Here is a 9277-nt window from a genome sequence, read left to right as displayed (position 1 = left end):
AAAGAGATGTAAAGGTGGGCAAGAAGCATGGTTGTTTTGTGGGGGTGGTGACTGGTGAGGGGTTTGCTAGGACAGCCTTTGAGGAGTTCAAGAGGAAAAGGAAAGAAGAGAGGTTGAAAAAAGTCATAATTAGGGGAGGTGGAGACGTTTTGAATGATGGACAGGAGGAAGGTTTCGAGGGGGAGGATTAAGAGAGGGATGTTGCTTGCTGATGTTTGGTTTTGAAGGAGTTGGAGGTGTGTTGGACTATTTAGGCTCAAGGATAAGAGGGTGTTTTAGTTGGTCCTTGATCGAGTTTGTTGGAGCTTTGGCAGCTTGAGCTCTAGTATGTTTTGTTTGGTTTCTTTGGGTGTATTTTGTGATTGCGGCTGATAACTTGTCACCTTTCTTTTGTAATCTTTCTTTTTTAATAAAATTTTCTTTCACTTTTCAAAAAAAAAAAAGAGTGGAGGAGGTCCATCTGAGCTTATGGTGAGGACCTCTCACCACCCCTCTTTACTCTTCTCTAATATAGATGTAGATTCTCACAAACAAAAGACAAAATCAAATCTAAAGCAAAAGTAAACCAGAATTTATATTCAGCTTGTTTGCACTTCCATGCATTTACACCAATACAAATGAAATTCGCACTGTAATTAGGTCCTTTCTTTGCTTTACCACTTTTCTTAGATCACATAGGTGGAATTAGGTTATTATGTCCAATAAATTGAACCTGTACAACCTGGGCCTGAGATTCAGTTGCAGATTTGCAATTGCACAGGAAGGCTGAACATCACATAAAGTCAAGTTAGTCAACCTACCAAAACTCATATACCCTTTGCCTCTAATGGTAGGTAGCAAAGAAATCCATGATACTTCCCATCTTCAAGAAAATAAGCTAAAAATGATCACAAATTAGCATAGATTCCCAATGTTTTGGACTTGGATGCCTCTGATATACTAATTAGAGAAGTAGCTCAAAACTCCAAAACAGCAAAATAGTATGTACCTTTATCTTCACTACCTTCCAAAAGATACAAAAATGCTAAACTCCTCTAATGCAGTTCAGTTTTTATTTATCCAGCTCCCAAACAATACCTCCATCCTCTGCAACGATTGAGAAGAGCATTAGCATATGATCTACCTCAAACCAGAAGTAAGAAAATAGAGAGCATACCTACCTACTTTTGATCCAAAATTTTGAAGGAAAACACTAAGCCAATCCTTGGACCATCAAGTTTTTTGGTTGGTCTTTAGCATCTTAGCGATTCATACATACCTAAGGAGATATGATTTGTGGAATATAAATCCTAGAGCATGTTTTCAATGGTTCAGATGCTATAGCCTGGCCAAGTATGATGATCCTCAGGGACTGGCTTAGTGTATTTTGGACCCTTGAACAACAAAACTATTACATGCCACCTTACCAATTATCTTAAGTAAAATGGAGGTTCAAACCATGAATGTAGATGTTTGGGTCCAAACCTTACTTTTTTTTATCAGTCAAAACTTTTACTCACTTATCAAATGACTCTTGACTGCACTTTCCTCCCCCCAATCCCAAAGGAAAAAATAGAAAGAAAACAAGGGTTTCTAGGTTCAATCATAAAATTGCTCAGCAATAGCAAATAGGAGAGACTTGCACAATCCAAGTTTTACAAATGGAAATCCGAGGAGTGAAACCACTAATGAAAGCTACCAACAAAGATACCCACAAAAACCAATCTGACAGATGATTATTTTTTGTTTTTCAAAGAGTAAGGATAAAATGATTTTATTAAAAGAAAACAAGTACAGTCAGATCAGGTGTCACGGTGACATACCAGTACACCAGTCCAAAATAAAATGATTTGCATTAGATGATTATAAGAGTCCACCCTATCACAGAAACCATAGTATGCATCCAATGTTCCTTAGATTGAATAGCTGCAATCATCAAAACTAATAAAGTACTTATTATGTAGGAGCAATAGTAACACCCTGCGCTGGCAAGTGAGAACACGAGTTTGAATCAGAGAGCAAATGCCAAAGGTTAAGACCATATCCAGGTCCAGTGTACCCCTTCCAAGACCCCAGATAGTTAGGACCAATATTAGGTAATGGTCTTATGGCCTATTATGCAGGGGACCCCAGACCCCTTGGTATATAAGTAAAAGGGCAGCCCAGGGCACAAGGCACCCGCTAATGCAGGGTCTGGGGAGGGACAGATGTATGCAGCCTTACCCCTGCACATACAGAGAGGCCATTTCCAAGATCTGAACCATGGTCACCCAGGTCACAATAGAGCAACCCAACCATTGCACCAAGGCCCACCCTCACCCATTGGCATATAAGTCCTACCCATCAAATGGTAGGTCCAGTCTTATTATGTACAGACCACATAGCGTTACAGACTAGGGAAACTATCCAGAATATCTTGGACTAGTATCTTTTTATTCATTTTTTACTTGCTTTCTTACTGCTTTTTCCCAGGTTGTGAACTGCAACTCAGCAGCACTGCCCCCTAGACATCAACATTTCGGTGCTCTCTTCCAATGGTTTGCAAAACATACCTTTTACTTTCTTGTCTATCCATTTCTCAACCAACATCCCTGCACCAACTCCAGCTGCACAGATTGCTCCATAGAGTGCAATGGCTGAAGGTATGGATCTTCAAGGGAGAAAATAGTAATCTGAGACTTGTCTAATGTTTTTTGGGAGTCGCTTCTTGGTGACAGGTCCACCACTTGAGCCATTACCTATGTCACCACTGACTGTTTTCCAGTCCACCCCTTTCAACAAGTCTTTAGGCTCTTCGGTCCCCATGAAAGTAAACTAGTTTGTTTTACAGTTCTATTCTGCAGAAGAAAGCAAAAACAATTGCCTTGTGAATGACAAAATACTTGTGTTTCCCTGCAAACTAAGTGAATGTTTAGCAAACTGATGAATGGTGTACATGATAGAGAACTATGAAAATAAAAAATACAAAGACAAGGAAAACACAGAGAAATAAACAAATCTAAAGAAAACACATTGTCAATCATGCTGAAGATCCCTTAAGAATTACCAGGTTCTGCCTGAAGGTGGTGTGGGGAATTGTAATGGGGTCTTCTCTCTCAAGATGGTTTTTCTTTTTTGAAAAAGAATGGTAACTTTATTCAAGAAGCAGGAGGTACATGAGTAGATGCACACAGAAATTACAACTCAAAAAGATTAAATAGGAAGAAATCTATCACTAAACAAGAAACCCGTGTGCACCACTCTTTGCAAGGCCATCAGCAGCAGAGTTCAGCTCCCTAGGGATCCAGCCCAACTGTGCATTCAAGTTAGAGAGGATATCTGTAGCTTCAGCCAAATAATGAGCTAAAGCCCAGGGACCACTGCCATGGTCAGATAACCACTTGATAGTATTTACAGAATCTCCATTTATGAGTATATTCAGGTAGCCCAAATCTCTTGCAATCCTGATTCCAGTTAAAGTTGCCATGACTTCAGCCTTTGTTGAAGAGGCTATTCCAATCAGCTCACTGAAAGCCCAATTGATTGTACCATCTCTTCTTCTAAAAATTCCACCAATTCCAGCTGCACCTGGGTTTCCAATTGTGCTTCTGTTAAAGTACAGGGTTATCTCCCCTTCCTCTACAGATCTGTAGAATTGGGTGGTGGTGAAAGACAAGTGTTTAGAAAATAAGAAATCTGTGGCATTTCTTTGAAAAACAGAGATGGATACTCCTTTAAAATACTCTGATTGTCCAGAGGAAACATCTATAGGAAATCATAAACAAGAGCTCCTCGTGGTTTCTTATTCCGTTGTTGAAAATACAGTTATTTCTTTCTTCCCAAATGCTCCAAAGGATAGCATGAACTACTGAAAGCCACAAAATCTTCCCTCTTTTGCTTAAACCTCTTGTTGTCCATTGTCTGAGACATTCTATCACATGTTCTGGGAAGGACCAACTATAACTGAGAAGATTGAGAAAGAAACTCCAAAATTTCCTGGTTACCTCGCAGAGAATCAGTATGTGATTGGATGATTCCCTGGATTTTAAGAAGCAGCAGCATACATGTGGGGATAAACAGGACCTTCCATGGTTCTTTTTCTGGAGGAGGTCATAAGTGTTGATCCTCTTCAGACTAGCTTTCCACACAAAAAAGCAAACTCTGGAGGGAATATGGGCGCACCAATTTCAATTGAAGGAGAATTGAAAGGTATACTACTCTGAGAATGTATAGAAATCTAGTTATTTCATCGAGTCCACTGTCCCTCAAAGGTAGGGCTGTTCATAACAAGACCCAAACCGACCAACCCGGTCCAATCCAACCCGAGTTGGCCGGTTTTTCTTCAGCACCGGTCGGTTTCGAGTTACAAAAAAAAAAACATAAACCGAACCAACCCGAACCGACTTAGATATTATATATATATATATATATATATATATATATATATATATATATATATATATATATATATATATATATATATATATATATTTCAGTTTTAATATATATTTCAGATATATATTTGTGAAATATATATATACTATATATATATATATATATATATATATATCAGCTTTATTTCAGAAATATACATATTATATATAAAATTTCAGCTTTAATCCATCAAATCATTTTTAATTTCCAGGCATCCAGCCATCACTTCTTAAACTTGAATCCTTTAACGCTCACGCCGAGAGAATCATTCACAAAACCGACCCAAACTGACCAGGTCGGTTTTACTTAGTACAGGGTTGGTTTCGGTTTCATTTCTAGGTAAACCAACCAGGTCGCGTCAATTGGAAAAAGCCAGTAAACCGACCCAACCCGACCCATGAACAGCCCTACTCAAAGGTCTTCTAAGTTGTAGGTTCTAGTTGAACTGAAAAGGGGATGAGGACAATACAAGAGAGATGTGAGATTCTTGGTTATGGGTAAGGCTGTAGAGGCGAGGAAAGGAAGTGGCCAAGGTACCTGATATGGGTTTTGGATTGTCTTACCCTATCTGGGTAGGCTTGGTGATGTATTCTCATTTTTTTTACTTGCTAGCAATTGGTACATGGCAACATGACTTGCACATGGAAATAATAATAATAATAATAATAATAATAATAATAATAATAATTGGTGGTGTTTTTCTTTTATTGGTTTTTGCCTACCTGTCCAAAGAACCCAAATAAATGGGACCAATATTGAGTAATGGCCTTTATTTGTATAAAATGGCAGCTCGGGCATGAGGCTCCCGCCAATGTGGGGTCTAAGGAGGGATAGATGCATGCGGCATTACCCCTGCACACACAGAGGCTGTTTCCAAGATTTGAACCCTGGTCACCCAGGTAACCTTTCTTTGTATATTGTGTAAAATGAACAGCATGTTGGGTTGAGTGTTGTACTCTTAAATATTTTATTATACAACTGTTTTATCCACTAAAATAAAAGCAGTAAGTCATTAAATTCAGCCATTTCAGCTGTTATGGCCCCTTAGGCTCATAAGTTCCAAAAGTCACTAAAAGAGTTACATGTGTATCTTTATTTCTCTTGGTAGGCCATGTTCACTTCTAACAAGGTGTAAATGGCTTTTGAAATCAGGATCACAATATATTTAATTGGCACCACTGTTTTTCTTTTTCTTTTTTTTTTTTTTTTTGATCACTTTGAATTAGCAACACAATTGCCATGAACTACAGTAATAAACTAATAGAATAAAAAAGGCCATTACACAATGTTGGTTCCAGCTATTTGTGGTCTTGGGAGGGGTAGACTAAGTAGTCCCAACCTTTGGCAATTTTATGCATAAAGTGGCCGCCCTCAGACTTGAACCCTTGCTCTCGCACTAGGCAGACCAAGGTTTTACCATTACACCATGTAATGGCCCCTTTATAAAGTAGAATATGACTCAAAAAGTAGGGAAAAACACTAATAGAATTATCATCATCATCATCATCCAAGCCTTATCCCAACTACGTGGGGTCAGCTACATGAATCCTGTTTGCCTCCAGGAAATTTCCTCTCTATGGAGGACCTCTTCTAGCTCCTTCTTCAACTACCACCTCAACTCTCTCTTTTGTTCATTCATGGTTCCTTGAGATTCCTTCTCGTCTAATTCCTCGATGCAGGAATTTAAGGTGGACTTCTGCTCCTCTATTCTCCCGAAGTGATCTTTGTTCCATTCTTTTATTTTGGACCTCAACATTTTCAGTTTCTTGTGGAACCAAATTCCTTTCTGTTTCATCCCTCTCCTTATCATTGAAGATTTTGGCATTCCTTTCCTCCCAAACAGTCCACACCAAAGCAGCTCTCGCACACCTCCACAATACTACCTCTTTTATTTGGCCACCTAAAGGTTGTCGGGTTAAGTAGATTGCAAATCTGCCTTGGTTCTGTCCACCTGCACCCAAAAAGATCAAAATGCTCTTCCCAGAGGCCTACAACAAGAGAACAAGAGATTAGTAAATTCTGTCTCTAATAAGTGGGATGGAGTACACTGAGTCTCTATTTCAATATTTCCATTGTTATGAAAATTTAAATAACTATTAAGGGCAAAAGAGACTTTTTGACGATTCCATTAAACATAACTCAGACGGGGGAAATCTTAGTCCTTTTTGAGAAGAGAAGGGAGGTCTTAGTATTTAGCACAAACCTTGGGAGGTTTAAGCGGTTATCCTTTTTCTCACCAGTAACTGATATGACTTGGTAATAAGAGGGGGGAATCAAGTCCACTGTAATCCTGATTCTCAATTGAAATTGAAAAAGCCATCACCCAGTGTTGATCCTAACTATAAAGGGTCTTGGGAGAGAGGTGAACTGTCTATGGACCTAACCTTTGGCATTTTCTTGCACACAGCAGCCACTCTCAGATACAACCTAACTGGCTAACTCTGACTCTCAATTAGATAACCTAATTTCTGATTGTGCTTCTATTCTAATGGGAGACATTATCTCTGGTATCCACATAGGAGATACACCAGAAAGGAAGTGAGAGGTTAGGGGCTAGATGCATGAAGACAGTGCCTACTTATGATTGACTAGTGCTGGCATTAATTTTTATGTTCATCATCAAAAGAAATATAAAAATCAGGCCTGCTGTTTTGATAACGGTGAAGAGTTAGGAGGTGAAAAATCCAATAGGGAAGAGGATGAAGTCACCAGAGTGAAAGAAACAGATAATGCAGGTAAAATAAAAGAAGCTTACGACTTATTCAGGTACAAATAAGAGAATTGATGTGGAGATGCTTGTCAACAAAACATTAGAGTATGTAAACTTTAGGATAAAGAGAGAAGGTTGACCACCATTGAGAAGGTTCCAAACTTTAGAATGGACGGTGAAAGATGGGCTGTTCAGGGGAGAGTTGCTAGAGACCAAAGCCTAGGAACAACATTCGGAAGGGAGGTGCTGTTGTCCCTAATTGAATTTGAATAATCTATTTCAGAATAACGAAAATCCAACTATGCAAAATGGTCATCCAGTTCCATGTGAAATATGATTAAAGTGGTAAGCAAACAAGTGCAGAGGTGGAGCACATGACCCACAAGCTATGAAAGCTTGAGAAGAATTCAATACATTCACTTCTTTAGCTAAACAACCACTAATTTTTTACTGATTAAAGTTTCCATAACCAGAACCATACTTGAAAACACATGAAATGGGAGCCACTTTGACAACTGCTTGACAACCAAATCCTTCATGGATTATAAACATTAAATAATAACCTATGAAAAGGATTCATTTCTGATCGGTTAGGAATTCAAACTTGCATTACCCTAAAACATGATAATGTCCGACAAAGTAGCAGCAGCTTCAGACGTAAATCAAGTGTCTTAACAAATTCAAGCAACACGAAACCGTACAGATCATAAGCATTAAGAAATATATCAAGCCTCACTTCAATTTCACGCATGGGAGAAGGAATCAGATTCCTTGAGGAGCTCCATGTATGAGTGTATAACATAAACCAAAGGAGTGAAAACACTAGTTTAGACACGAAGTTTTGACTTTTAAGCCACATACCGCAAAGCTCCGCATTAGCTGAGTCAGAAGCTAGGGTTTTCTTTTAAAGCCGTAAACGATCTCTTCTGCTCTTCTAATAAAACTCGAGCTGCCCATCCAGAACACTTCCTTCGTTCGCCATTGAGAGTGGGGAAACAGAATATCGAAGGACGTCCGTGTAGGGGTGGATTCGAACCGAGCCGAGCCGAATAGGCTCGATATCGGCTCTCCAAAGTAGTACAAGCTCGATCCGAGATCGAGCTAGAACCTTGAGCTCGGGTCGAGTCAAAAATTCATTCGTTCAAGCTCAATTCGGTTCGAGCTCGATTTAAAAAAAATGTTTTATAAAAATAAAAAATTATATATAAAAAATTTTTTTATTTGATATTTAAAAAATTAAGAATTGTAATATTTTTACTATATATATTATTTTCTATAAATATATATATACATATATATGTATATTCGAGCTCGGCTCGTTTATAAATTGGGCTCAAGCTCGGCTTGAAGCTTAGTTGAAACCGAGTTGAGTCGAGCTCGAGTAGCTCGTGAAAAACTTGGGTCAAGGCCACCCCTATCTGTGCACAAGCACAACCTTGCCGGTTCGAAAACTCACGTGCATGGCTTTACAGGGCTCCACGCAATGTTTTAAAATCCGACCCAGAAGCCAAACCATTTTTGGCTCCAAGTCATGGGTCACTGGTTCGACCGGTCGATTAAATATGTGTGTATGTATGTATATATGTGTATAAATATATATTTTCACAATAAACAATGTATAAAATATATTTTAGATATATTATATGTATTGTTTTATATTTAATTTATGTTTTTAATTCAATTTTTATTTTTTATTTATAAAAATATTAAATTTTGCAATTTAAGGGCAAAAAATGGTTTTTTTACGTGAAAATAATGGGGTAAGGCACCTATAATGCCTTGGGATGCATAGATTTCGAAAAGTTGCCCAAAATAAAAAAAAAATCACCCCAATCGAACACTAGAGCGCAAAGTTATGGTCTCCAAAAGTTTTGTATGCATTAAGTGTGCAACCCGCAACTCGATCACTAGGTTGAATGAGTCAACGATTGAACCAGCTAAGTCGAACAGTTCTTGACCAAGTCAACAGTTTTTGACCGTCTAACGGATCTTGATTGAACCAAACCCGGAATCCTAGCAGATTGACGGTTCGAACCAATGTTTTAAAAAACCAACCCAAAGGGTGAACCATTTTTTGTCTCCGGGTCACCAGTTCAACTGGCCGAGTCGAACGGTTCAGACCGTGCCATGTCATCATATATGTATGTATATATATACATATATATACATATATAT

General features: G+C 38.4%; 2 long non-coding RNA genes across 2 annotated transcripts; both read right to left on the bottom strand.

Moving 5' to 3' along the window:
* Positions 1–550: 550 nt before the first annotated feature.
* On the bottom strand, positions 551–8245 carry LOC148843553 (uncharacterized). The gene is made up of 3 exons (XR_016103807.1): positions 7964–8245; positions 2532–2816; positions 551–1086 (listed from the first exon to the last, which is right to left on the bottom strand). It is a non-coding gene; the product is annotated as an uncharacterized LOC148843553 (long non-coding RNA).
* Positions 5463–7923, bottom strand: LOC148843554 (uncharacterized). The gene is made up of 2 exons (XR_016103808.1): positions 7716–7923; positions 5463–6380 (listed from the first exon to the last, which is right to left on the bottom strand). It is a non-coding gene; the product is annotated as an uncharacterized LOC148843554 (long non-coding RNA).
* Positions 8246–9277: the final 1032 nt, after the last annotated feature.

This window comes from Nelumbo lutea, chromosome 8, assembly GCF_056320005.1.
Source record: "Nelumbo lutea isolate HS-2025 chromosome 8, American lotus-T2T, whole genome shotgun sequence".
Classification (NCBI taxonomy): Eukaryota; Viridiplantae; Streptophyta; class Magnoliopsida; order Proteales; family Nelumbonaceae; genus Nelumbo; species Nelumbo lutea.
This window is presented reverse-complemented; position numbering and strand designations above follow the sequence as displayed.